General features: G+C 44.6%; 1 protein-coding gene across 5 annotated transcripts in view; it reads left to right on the top strand.

Moving 5' to 3' along the window:
- Window positions 1-255: 255 nt before the first annotated feature.
- PAPLN (papilin, proteoglycan like sulfated glycoprotein) overlaps window positions 256-13,705 on the top strand; it is a 181,735-nt gene continuing 168,285 nt past the window's right edge. For 3 of the 5 annotated variants that reach the window (XM_077464578.1, XM_077464579.1, XM_077464575.1), the window contains exon 1: window positions 423-687. The gene's annotated coding sequence lies outside the window, so the exon portion shown is untranslated. The other 2 variants (XM_077464577.1, XM_077464576.1) reach the window with 2 other exon arrangements.

Below are 13,705 nucleotides of genomic sequence, written 5' to 3'. Positions count from 1 at the left end.
TTTTTTTAAACCACTGTTTAGTGTCACATTACTGTTGGTAACACAATCACATCCTGCAAAATGTTTATAATTATAGGAAATGTAGATTAATGCAACTAAGTTTTTTAGGAAATTATTTAGTACAGTTTTTTTTCATCTTTTTCCTTGCTTGCTATTGACAATGGTTAAGAAAAGCGGTACTTCTAAAAAAAAAAAAAAAAAAAAAAGGAAAGAAAAAAAAAAAGTCTGTTTAGATGAGGGATGTGTTCCTCTCTGCTTACACCCAGAGACACTTCCTCATTCTCGTGTGTGATGCACAGAATACAGAGGCTGTCTCAAGTCCCATTTGTCTAGTGTTTCAGGGCTACAATAAAACTAGCAGAGTGGGTCCCACCCAGAAAGCAACATTATGAGCCGCCGGGAAAGGCAAAAATAAGGTGAGGGAGAAAACATTTTTTTTTTTTTGTTGAGTGGAATCTACTCCCTAGCAAGGTCCTGAGTGTGCTGGGTGCTCTTGTCTGTGCTCTGGAATTGGCTGTAATACTGAAAGAAGAAACTTCACAGAGGCTCAACACAGTCAGATTTCTTTTTACTGGTATACAGTGGGATCAGAGAAGAAACAGAAGTTTGGGAAGCTGTGATTTTTTTTTCTGAGCCAGCAGAGATAACAGCTGCTTTTCAGCACTCTCCCCTCCAGGCAGGCCCAAGGTAAGACGCTCACTAATGGTGATCATTATTGAGTACCACTGCCAGATGTGTTTCAGAGATTCCAGGTTGGTTAATGTAAATCTAAAGAGATTACTAAACTGTGCATTTAAGTTTTTTTTTAAAGTATTAGACTTATTTCTATACTACATAATGTAGAGGTGCCAAGGTTTAAGTCATACTGATATTCCATTATTTGTAATTGCAGTTGCAGGTATTTTACTGCCATGGGCAAATATAAAGCAGTGCTTGGCATTGGTTCATGCAACAAAGACCCTATTTTTATTTATTTTTTTACTTTTTTTTATTATTTTTTTATTTAGATTCAAATAGAACTCATGTTTGTTATGCAGTGTATGTATTTATATATTTTTTTAGATTTGATAGAGACCGGGTTACTGCAGATTTAGAAGGAGGTCTTGGATATTTGAAGACTTCAAGTGCCCTGACATACATAGCTTGTTAAAGCATTAGCATTTATATAGTGTAAACTAGATTTTGAAGGTCACAGCAATGTATTTTATCTCTGAATTTTATGCTGTGCCCATATTGTTGACTGTGTTCATTACCGGAATATCTAATACAGCAGTTCTGATACTGACCATTTGGTGGTTTGGAAGCTTGGAGTAGTTATATTACCTAGCATTTCCACATCTTGTATCAGAATTTTATTTATAAATTGTTTTGCTTTTAGATTTCTCTCATTGACAAACATGTCTGAAATAAAGTGCTCCTAGATTTGGAAATGGTTCTGTATAATAATAATAATGAAAAAGACAACATGAGTTATTTAATAAGGCAGCACAACATGGAATCAATATCTGGTAAGTGTAATAACCTTAGGGAACCAATCATGTTTCAGCTTACAATAATCAATTACCAATGGTTATTGCATTTTTACACATTGTTATTCTAGCTTTTAATCAAAAAATGTCAGCAACATAGTAATTTAACTTTTTGGGAGGTGGCACTATGGTAATCTGTGCAAATACATAATTTTTTCTGGCATAACCTCTGTGGCTCACCTACATGCAATTGTTACGTACCGTGTAGTAAAGTCTGACTTGTAGGAGGAGACCTCTCTTACAGCCCTGGCTCAGGAGCCACTGGAATGGGAACAGTAGACTCGAGAGTGCAGTGAGGTAGGAGTGCCTGTGAGTATTGTGGTGTAGGCATGGATGGATGGATGATGAGCCACCAGATAGGTCCAGGATGCCGGTGTTAGCTGAGACAGATGCAGGTCAGAGACCTGGAAGCTGGCAAGTACAGACTGGAGCAGGGGGAGACAAGCCGGGTCAAACACAGGTAGTCAGGCAGATAGGGGAGAAAGCTGAAGCAGAGCCAGATGAACAGGCAGAGGTCAGCAACAGGAAATCAACAAGGAAGTCCTTATAGCAGGGTCAAAGCAAGCTGAGGTCAGAGTTGGAGATATCAGGTAGGTCAACGGAGCCGGGTCAATAGAGGTGATCAGAAGGCAGGTACAGGTTCCCAGGGCACACTAGCTGCAGATCAAACAGCACTGCACTTGTGCAGCTGCTGTCTTTTTAAAGGCCCATTGGCACCAAGCAGCGTCTAATGCACACGCCGTCGTCCATTTTTTTTTGTACTGGCACACTTGTGCGCACGCACGTACCTTTATCTTACCACAGCAGGTCCCTGACAGCAATGCAAATGTACAAATAAAAAATTCTATCAAATCCTATCCTTATTCAATGAAAATAACACATATACCTGTATATCACAAAGACTTTATGCTATATAAGCACATTTCATCTGTGGATTGTGCAAACATTACATTTAACATACAAAAACATAAAGTACCATTTCAAAACTGTTTGCTACAGATTAGAGCATGAATGCAATTCTGACTCAGTTAAGTTCACCCAAGACCAAGACTGATATTTCAGTTTATAGGTGGAATCTGCCAAAATGAATTGACTGGCTGGCTTCTTAGGACTCTGGAAGCTTCACATTGCAATAACTGGTTATGCTGTGTTGCTTTGGTTCTGTTGCTTACAGGCTTACATAAATTTGGAAATAAGTCTTCTCATAATGGCTTGAGTTGGTGCATTGATCTTTGCATTCAGGTGCAGAAATTTTGCAAGACCTTGAGTGACATAAGAACCTGGAATATTGTTCAGCCTACCTGCACTGACCCAAAGCTGAAATACCGATTTTGGCTGAAGTGACTTTTAAGGTTCCCAGCAGAAACATGGATCCAGATGGACATGTATTGTTTAGCAAAAAATAGGATGCAGAAAACAAATTGAAATGCGAAATGTAAAGAGTGCATACATTTGGAAGAATGCATCTCACAAACCCGAAGACATGCTCTCCAGGATTCCTTAAGGCTTAAAAAGCTGCCTGAGCTATACATTGTACTATCACATGAATAGAAGCATTAGCTTTCCCTGAAATGTATATGTATTGTATGCAAAATGACAACGGCGATCTCAGATTTCTGACCTTTTTGACTTGTGAGGGGGGAAAAAAAAGGCACCTTGGTAAAGACAATCTAGGAGTAGAAAAGGTGCTGCCTATTTTCTCCCTCCAGTTCGTTCCACTGAAGTATCACTATAGTAAATGGGACTAAATAACCATACTGAATTTACAAGAAGGTATGTTGGAAGACCTAAATGCCAGCAATTCTGAATATCAACTAGCTTGACATTCAGATAACCTGATTCAAACTTGATTCATGTATTATTACTTAATTCTATAACACTAAGTTATGCTGTAGTGCTGGGTATTTAGAAACCCATCTTGAAACACATGACCAACATATGAGACTGCAATCACACTTGAGGTGTGCGCCTGTGATCATTTTACAGGCTTTTTTTTAGAGCATGTACAGGTGCTTCCAATAATTTTTGCTTGAGGTTATTTTTTATTTTTTAGCCAATGGAAAGCTAGTTACTTATGTTCTACAGGCACAACTTGCTACAACCTTCAAGCAACACTACTCTCAGGTGTGAACGGGCACAATTGAAAACAATGGAAGTTACAAAATACCCAGATGTAAATGGTACTAAACCGCAAAAGTGCACCATGCTCAAAGGGACTTTCACAAATTTGCACTATAAACTCTGTACAGTCATTAGTGATTTATATTTTTACCCCCTACATAAGGACAATGCCCTTATAAATATTAACCTCCACACCACTGGTGCATTAGAGTGTGCACCCCAGAGCACAAACACACATGCATGCATATGAGAAGAGCAGTGCACCTCACAAGGGGATTAGGGTGTGCCCAGGCACAACTGGCTCACCCTTTGCTCACAACTATACTCAACACTTTGTTGTATGCGCCTGCCATTCACAGCACAAGGGAGTTTCAATGCTAGCAGCTCCAGAGAGTGAGTGTTCATGTTTCTGTCACAGAGGTAGCAACCTGCTGCTAAAATGCAGGCCTTACTGTGGGGCTTTAATGGTTTGTAGTAGTTCCCATTCACTTGGAGAATTAGACGGTGCAGTCATCGATGCCAGTATGTGGCATCAATGTATAGTATACTGCCTTAGTGTGGTTTTGTGTGACAACTGAGTGGTACAGTCTTTGAATGTAGAAATTAATATTTCACAACCATATTCAGACATAAAACAATAAGCTAAAGAATTTTGTCCATATAAGTCACTTGTTATCAAAGAACATTTTTTATGTAGGGTAAAAAACAATTCAGTATATAATATTCCTATGATATTTCTTGTATGTAAGGTGCAAACGCAACACAACCATAGTAATTTCCTTTTCCATAAAAAAATATAAGTACAAAAAGTTCTTCACAAAAGCAGTAGACTTGCCCATGGTGACAAATCAGAGGTATTCTTTCATTTTCCCTCATAAATAAAAATGAAATCCAAAGAAGTTTGGATTTATTATAAAACTCATTAATCCTGTACCCTATACGTGGCTTCTCCTTGTATAGTTATTGGCCACGGATTATTTTTTTTTACGTCATGATTAGAAATACAGTCAGTTCAAAGACCTTATTTGAGTATTGTCACCATATATTAATCTAGAATGGAATGAGTAAAACACAAAGGTTCTTTGTGTAAAAAAAGAATAATTACAGCAGAGGGGTGTTTTAGGCATTAAACCTTATGTGCTTACAGGCTCCATCCATGGAAATCCTGTCCTGTTGATTGGTCACTACAAGTATGTTTTCCACACATATTTTTTTTTAATAGGCTCTTTAAATTTACTTTACAGAAATGTAAGTTCCAGGTCTCAGATTTAGTTTTATCCACAGAGTATATATTTTTAACCTTTGAAAAATGTTCTGTATGCTTTTATAAAACTATATTCCTGTTATTAATTACATGCACTAGTTGACCTCTTGTTAAATGCAGGATCAGAAAGGTGTCATTATTTAACAATTCTTGCATATGTAATAGGTTTGATTGATGACTCTACTGATGCTAAAGCTTACAGCAGGCATTCCTACCTTTTGACTTTAGGCTAATAAACTTGTCTGTGACTTGTGCTGTCATACCCTTGTACTGATCCCACGGTTTCTTACATTATACTTAATATTGCTAGATTGTATGTCTACAAATTCTTTACAAGGAATTCAATTCTTAAAAATTACTTCCTATTACAACCACACCCTGGATCCCTAGTGGGTCCGATAATTTTTGTGGATTGGATTTTATTCTCTAAAAAGCCGTTTAGTAAAAATAATTACTATAATGACAATACAGGATAGTTCAAGCTAGCCATAACTAATCTGCTCTAGGCCTTGTCTGCACATGTATCATGAATGCTTCCCCCCCACCCCCAGTTTGGGAAAACTGTACATGCCACACATTAGTTGCAGGCTGACTCTTACATATTTTGAGTCATCACTGATATCTATCTTGATTGCAGTCACCTGTAGAACAGGTGGCAGCACATTAAACCTACATATCTAAAAGCATATATGATGCATCACGTGATCATCTACAACCAGTACTTGCAAACTGGCCATAGATGGATTGAAAATCAGCAGTTTCAGTAACGTTATGTAAGGAGCCTCTAACGATTGACTTCTGATAAACGGCAAAATTATTCTCAATCTATGTATTCTGACAGTGAAGAGTCCCCACTGGCAGAATACAATGTCCAGCGGCGGCCCGCAATGCAGGGCACAGATGCACCGCCCCCCATTCATGCATCCGACCCCCTAATCTACATGCGGGGACCTGGATGCATGGATTCCAATGTTTTTTTGTTTTTTTTTAAGCACGTGATTAGAGCCAGAGGCACTAATAGTCTTCAAAAAAGGATGGGCTCGGGGAGCAGAGCACTGTGCCCTGAGCCCACCCACTTGTGTGACAATAGTGAATTAGTATTTACTATTGTCTTATTCTCCTCCCAGGCAATCAGGAATCGGGTCCTGAGACCCGTCACCCGATTGGCTGTTAAGAAAATCGATCCTATTGGAGGAAGGAGATGCACGGCGGAAGCCGCCGTGATGCAGAGGAGGAGGAGATGCAGGGGAAGCTGCCGCTCGTCACTTGGAGGAAGCACTGCCCGCGATCTAGATGGGGTAAGTGCGGGGCCGGTGACAGACCAATAGGGGGGTGCAGGGGCATTGTTTGCTGCCCCCCCCCCCCAAAAAATGATGCCACCAGACGGCACTGATAATGTCCCAGGAGGGAGAGGATTCCTCTATCCATCTTTCTGGATGATGTTAACTGGAGTTTAGTTTCTTTTTTATTAGTGTACTAAATCTGCTATCACATGTAACACTACCCTTCCCCAAAGACTGACAATGCTGTTGCCCAAAGATACAACTCTCTGTGCTCCTTTGTCCATAGTGATAGAGGAAGTGTGTTAGTGGCCAAATCACCAGGTGAATACAGAGGGGAAAAGCCTAAAAAATTAACTAATGCAGCCGTCACATCTAATGATTGGTAAGCTGCAATGTATTACATTTCGGGTTTTTGGTTTAATACCGATTTAAAGAAATTTGTATTAGGATTATAAAGTAACTGTGCAAGAGCATTAATAACATTGTCCTAATATAAAATGGCAATGTGGTTATTATTATTGTTATTACAAATATAATTTTTATTCAAAGCTCTGGTCTCTTGTCTATCTATGCTGACTTTTCTTCAGCTGCTGCTGTTTTCTCTGCTGCCTGTCCTTGTTCTTTGGGCAAACATAATGGTAAGATCAATGACACATATTGTCACAGTAGACACAGTAAGCTGCTATGGTGAGAGCCAGGGGGCCCCAATCAAGATTTTGATATGAGGCCTAATGATTTGTAGTTACGCCCCTGACTCCAGGCTCTAAGTGCTGGAATTATTTATGACCTCTGATAGTGATTCTTTGTGTCACACCCTACTTTTTATCTGATAAAAAATCTCTAAGCTTGATGAGTTTCTGCCTTTAGCATTTTCCCTTTGTATTGCATATATAAGGGTTGAGGTCCTTACACTCATATACAGCTGCAGCAATTATAATAATTTCTTTACAAAATATTCCTTTACCTCCCCATAAGCCAATATCGACCTCCTTTTTTTTTATTTATTTTTTTTTTTTTAAAAGCACAAGTTTATTTAAGAACTGAATAAAAGAAAAACAATACAATTGGTACAGACATAGAACCCTCTCTAAATGCAGGGTATTAGCAGGTCATACATTAGAAATCTGACAACCTTGATTACAACTCCGGCTCAACCTACTCCACACACGTTTCCAAACTCTCTGCCCATCTGTCCCAGACTTTGTGATATTTGGCAGGGCAACCACTATGCCTATAGACCATTTTAATATAAGGTAGCTTATGATTAATATCTATTATCCACTCACGAGCGGTGGGTGTAACAGGACGCATCCAGTGTTTGGCCACCAACTTTCTTGCACTGAATAGTGTTGAGTGTAAGAATGTGGCTAAGAATTTATCTATATTAGTATCAGGAAGTATGTTAAGTATACAGATTTTAGGATCCAGTTGTAGGGGTGAATCCATGTGATCATGCAAAAACTTAATAACATGAACCCAGTACTCCTGGATCCTTGGGCATTGCCACATTAAGTGGTAGAACGTACCCTCAGGGCTGGAGCATCTGGTACATCCTGGGTTGTAATTAGGGTGGTATCTAGCGATGTATACCTGCGTTAGGCGGTCGGGTAGGCTAAGTGATATCTGCTTAATATTCTCTAATGCTTCGTCCCATTCCTCCCCTTCCAAGGGGCCCAAATCCTCTTCCCACCTTATCTTAGCTTTTTCAGTGATTTGTGCCACCGATCGGGCTCACAGCAGATTATACAGGGTCGAGATTAATTTAACCGGGTCATCACCCACTATCGGATCTAATAGGGCTAGCGGCTGTACACTTGGGAGGCCTTGAACAAACTGTGATCGGAGCGCATGTCGCAACTGTAAATATCGGAAGTGCATGTAAAGGGGTAAGTCAAATTCCGCCTGCAAGGAACGGAAGTCTCGAATTCCCAGAGGAGATATAACTTGGTGTAGATAAATAACGCCCTTGGAGGCCCATAATTCTGCAGCAGGTAGACTGCTCAACTCATGCAATAAGGGGTTATGCCATAGCGGAGTATGTGAGTGGTAATAGTCCGCTCCCACTAATCTAAGGGCTAGTCTCCAGATACCCCGGTGATGCGGTAGGATCCGGGCCCGGGTATTCCCCATCCCACCACAGTGGAAAATCATTTGAAGGGGGGTATGTGTATGAAGTTAAGCACCCCTACCCACCAAGGCCTGATATCTGTGCCCATCTAACTTGTGCAGATGATAGAAATGAGAAAGTTGCGCCACAATGTAGTGTGTGCGAAAATCAGGGAGGGCCAACTCCCCCATAGAGGCCGGGTTTTTTAGAGTGTTCCAAGCCAATTTATGCCTAGATGAGCCCCATATAAAGGTGTTTAGAATACTGTCTAGTGTTTTGAAGATCCTTAAGGGGATCATAACAGGGGAGTGCCAGAGTACATAGAGGAGCTTCGGCAGCAGAATCATTTTAGAAAGGTTGACCCGTCCCATAACCCTAATGGGGAGACGGGACCAGGCCTGCGTCCGTGTTTTCACATAAAGAAGCAACGGTTCCTTGCATTGGTCATAATCTCGAGGCTCTCTTGTGACCTGTACCCCCAGATACTGGATGAAAGAAACTCTGGAGAAGTCGAGAGGCAAGAGCTGTGATTTGGACCAATTTTTTTTACGTAGGCCAGAATGACTGCCAAACTCCTCTATAACCTCCAGGGCGATCTGCAATGATGGGCCCGAATCTTCGAGATACAGTAGGGTATCATCCGCGTACATACTCACCGATTCCACCAGAGTGCCACTCCGGAGACCTACTATTCCCGGATGAGCCCGAAGTATAGCGGCCAGCGGCTCCACTGCCAAAGCATAGAGCATGGGGGAGAGCGGACACCCCTGACGTGTCCCACGACCTAACGGGAAGGGATCTGAAACCCAGCCATTAACTGCAACTCTAGCCATCAGGCGGTAATACAAAAGGGTGATCCATTTAACAAAATTGGGGCCAAAGCCAAATTTACCTAAGCACTCCCAAAGGTAATTCCATTCAATGGAATCGAACGCCTTAGTAGCATCTAGTGACACCACTGCCCTCGACCCCACCATCTCATGCCCGGCCTGAATGTTCATATATAGGCGACGGCTATGCATGGCCGTATTTTTCCCGGGCATGAATCCCGTTTGGTCTGGGTGAATAAGTGATAAAATGATACCACTCAGGCGGGTAGCAAATACTTTAGCCAAAATTTTGATATCCGCCTGGAGCAGTGAAATGGGGCGGTATGAATCCGGAGAATGGGGGTCTTTTCCTGGCTTGGGTATTACTATAATAAAGGCTTGTCTTAAAGTATCAGGGAGGGACTCGGATTCGAATATATAAGTAAATAATTTCAGTAGCTCCGGTACTAGTGTCTTGGAGTATTGGGCATAGAAATCTAGAGGAATACCATCCAGACTGGGGGCCTTGGCCACGGCTGGGGAAGCTATAGCAAGGTTGATCTCGTTCGCTGTTAATGGAGCCTCAAGATCCCTAACCTGTGCTTCGGACAGCCGGGGAAGGGAAACACTCTGTAAATACACCCCAGTCTCAGCCCTCGGGGTGTTCACCTGCGAGGCATATAGGGCCGCATAGTGCTCCCTGAACATCTTAGCTACCATCGGCGGATCAGTCACCTCCTCTCCCCGCCAGTCGGTTAATGAGACCACCACCGGGGGGTTTGGAGTCCTGCAAATAGGCCAAGAGCTTTCCTGCCCGTTCCCCCTGTTCGAACACACGTTGTCTAATAAAAAACAGCTTCTGTTTAGCCTGCTCAAACTGGAGATGGTCAACAACCCTCGTGTGATGCCTAAGTATCTGGGCCTTGGTGGGTGTAGGGTCAGTGGTAAAATCAGTGGTTGCCGACTCCAACTCCTGCAGGGCGTTTTGCAACAGATTTTTTGAGGACCGTTTTATCCTGTTGATCCGCCGTGAAAGAGTGGAACGAACATGTAGCTTAAAGGCCTCCCAAATGCAATCTACCGATGCCGTATCCCTGTTAGTACTAAAAAAGAACTGCCACTCACCCCCAATGTCCTCACAATCACCCAAAGTGGATAACCAGCGCAGCTTAGCCTAGTTTCCCCAAGCTGTTGCCCCCCTCGGCCTGGGCACAGTTTATCCGCTGCTGGGTTAAGAACCATATTAAAATCCCCAAGCCTGGGATAGTAGGGTGTTGAGCCATAAAGGAGAGCCCCTCCGTAATTACCCTATGGTCATAAAGCGGGGGTACATAATAGGCAAGAATAAGGTATGGTTCGCCGTGTAGCAGGCAATGCATAAATATATACCTGCCCTGGGGGTCCGTCCTCAAAGAAATCAAACTGAATTGAGCCGTCTTAGCTACCAAAATAGACACACCACGGGAGTATGGCGTATGGGTGGTGTGGTAGGCCCAGCCAATCCAAGGATGTCTCAGCGCTAATTGCAATTGTCCAGTGACATGTGTCTCTACCAGAACTGTTATATCTGCTCTATAGGATTTAAGGCATCCAAATACTGCCGTGCGCTTTCGTTTATCCCGGAGCCCCCGGACATTCCAGGTCAGCAACGGTGCCCATGGGATGGCCGTATCAAGTACATTTATGAGAGAATAGAAGGCATACCCCAGGGCAGGGCTACACACACTCCCGCAGTTGTCACTGTGTACACAGAGGGGAGACGTTTGCCTGTACCATATCAAATCATATCTTGTGCTAAACTAAACATACATCATAAAACAGAAACCATTAATGCAACACTTACATCCCATCCCCTCCCTCCCTGCTCTCAGCCACCCAAACCTTGCTGGAGCATGCATCCCAAAACAAACGAACAAAAACTCGGCAATGTCAACAACAATTAGCCACGGGGGTGGACTTTCACCAGGTATGTATCCAGAGACAGATCTAAGGTCTTCCTCGTCGTACACCGACGGTTAGGCTGGAACTGAACCATGTGTCCATTCTCACACTCGTCACCATGTTGTGCGGTGCCCAGTACAGTAGCTGAACTCACAAATCCAAAAAGGCATGTAGCAGGTTGAGGGTAGGGCAAAATACCGTATATACTCGAGTATAAGCCGAGATTTTCAGCCTCTTTTTTGAGGCTGAAAGTGCCCCCCTCGGCTTATACTCGAGTCATCGCTGTCTGCCCGCTCGATCAGCGTGTCGAGCAGACAGACAGCGGCCATTCTATTCAAAAGCCGCGCCTCCGGCTCCGCCTTCGCCTGTGATAGGCGGAACACTGAATTTCCCAGCAGCCTGTGTTCCGCCTATCACGGACATCGTATCATCCTCGTACTACGGACGAGGATGATACGACGTCTGTGATAGGCGGAACACAGGCTGCTGGGAAATTCAGTGTTCCGCCTATCACAGGCGAAGGCGGCGGCGCAGCTTTTGAACTTTACAATGGCCGCCGACGAAGAGGGCACGGGACGGGACGGCACGGCACGGGACGGGACGGGACGGGGGCAAGGCAAGGCACGACACGGGACGGATGCAAGGAGGCAAGGCACGACACGGGACGGATGCAAGGAGGCAAGGCACGGCACGGGACGGAGGCAAGGAGGCAAGGCACGGGACGGAGGCTCGGGACAAAGGTAGGCTGGACACACACACACACACACACACACACACACACACACACACACACACACACACACACACACACACACACGGATGGAGACACACACAGGGATGGATGGATGGATGGATGGAGACACACACACACAGGGATGGATGGATGGATGGATGGAGACACACACACACAGGGATGGATGGATGGATGGATGGAGACACACACACACAGGGATGGATGGATGGATGGACACACACACACACAGGGATGGATGGACGGACACACAGGGATGGACGGACACACAGGGATGGACGGACACACAGGGATGGACGGACACACAGGGATGGACGGACACACACACAGGGATGGACAGGCATGTCTCACCCTCGGCTTATACACGAGTCAATAAGTTTGCCAGTTTTTTTGGGGGTAAATTGGGGGCCTCGGCTTATATTCGGGTCGGCCTATACTCGAGTATATACGGTAGTCACATTATTAAATAGTTAGTGTCCCACTACTCCACTGTCTACACAAGAGAAGGGCCCAGGGGGTCCCACTATGAGGTCTACCAGAGCCCCAGGGGGGAGGAGGGGAGGGTAGGGAGTAAGAAGGATAGGAAGGTGAGGGGAGAGGGTAGTGAGGGGAGAGAGAGGAAGGGGGGCACGGGGAATGGAAAAGGGGAAGCCAAGGGGCACAGTACTCCCTCACAATCCGCATGCGCACAGAAATAAAAGGGGTGATAAGCCAGCGGAACATGGACATAGAAGTTAACTGTCACTATGGATGCTGAGGACGGTAAGTGTCACATTTATACCGTGGGAGTACCAGTGGGGTGAGGAGTATGTCTGCTGTCCCGAGGATTCTGTCCAGTTAATAACACTCAGACAATCCACCAGCACCCTGTAGCAATAAGGCCAGGTAGTTGTACTCACAAATCCTTAGACAAGATCAGTCCCGAGGCTGCCGATTCCATGCCGCATCCCTCTGACCCAGCCAGGCCACCGCCATCTCAGGATCCTCAAAGAAGTAGGCCCTATCCTCGCCCACAACTCGGAGCCTGGCCGGAAACAGCATGGCATACGTAATGTGGTGTGCCCTGAGGCGCCTCTTAATTTCCACAAAGCGGGAGCGACGTTTTTGAACTTCAGCAGAGAAGTCAGGAAACACCGATATATATCCATTCTGGAACAGGATATTCCCTCTGTCACGGGTGAGGCGCAGGATGGCATCTCTGTCACGATAGTTGAGCAGTTTGGTAATACACGTGCGCGGTGGCGCTCCCTCCGGTGGTGGGCGAGCTGGCATCCTATGAGCTCGTTCGATCACAAAGGAGGTAGAAAAGGCCTCTCTGCCATAGGTTTAAATCAGGGGAGTTTCCAGAAACGTTGCCGGGTCAGCACCCTCGGAGCCCTCTGGGAGACCAATAAACCGCAGGTTAGACCTGCGAGCCCTATTCTCGAGGTCATCTTGCTTCTGGGCTAACTGCTGGAGTTGTCTCTGTACATAATCCTGGGAATGCTGCATGAGAAACAAGACATCCTCACCTTGACTGATCTGGGCTTCAGTTTCCTTCACCCGGTCCCTTAGCTTAGCCATGTCCTGTCGGATCAGCGACACATCCACCTTAACTTCCTCTAACTTAGATGTTAATGTAGACTGACAGGTGCAGATCGCCTCAAGCACTTTCATGGTGTCCGACGTGGCGGGCTATGCAGGCGGAGATGACTGTCCGCCATGTTGGCCCTCATGGTCCCGCCGGTATTTGTCAAGCGCTGCAGCCGCCGCACAGTTCCTCTTCGGCGGAGACATGGCCCTAACTGCTCAGGATAGTAGCGGGTACGATACCTGGTAGAAAAGTAGTCGGTGGGCACACAGGATCGCTGCAGGAGATCGCGGTAAGAGCGGAGCTCAGCTCACACGCGTCCTACTCCAT

Source organism: Lithobates pipiens, unplaced genomic scaffold (assembly GCF_037356315.1).
Source record: "Lithobates pipiens isolate NorthernLeopardFrog02 unplaced genomic scaffold, aLitPip1_a1.2 Scaffold_30, whole genome shotgun sequence".
Classification (NCBI taxonomy): Eukaryota; Metazoa; Chordata; class Amphibia; order Anura; family Ranidae; genus Lithobates; species Lithobates pipiens.
The sequence above is the reverse complement of the archived record's forward strand: the minus strand, read 5'-3'. Positions and strand labels throughout refer to the sequence as shown.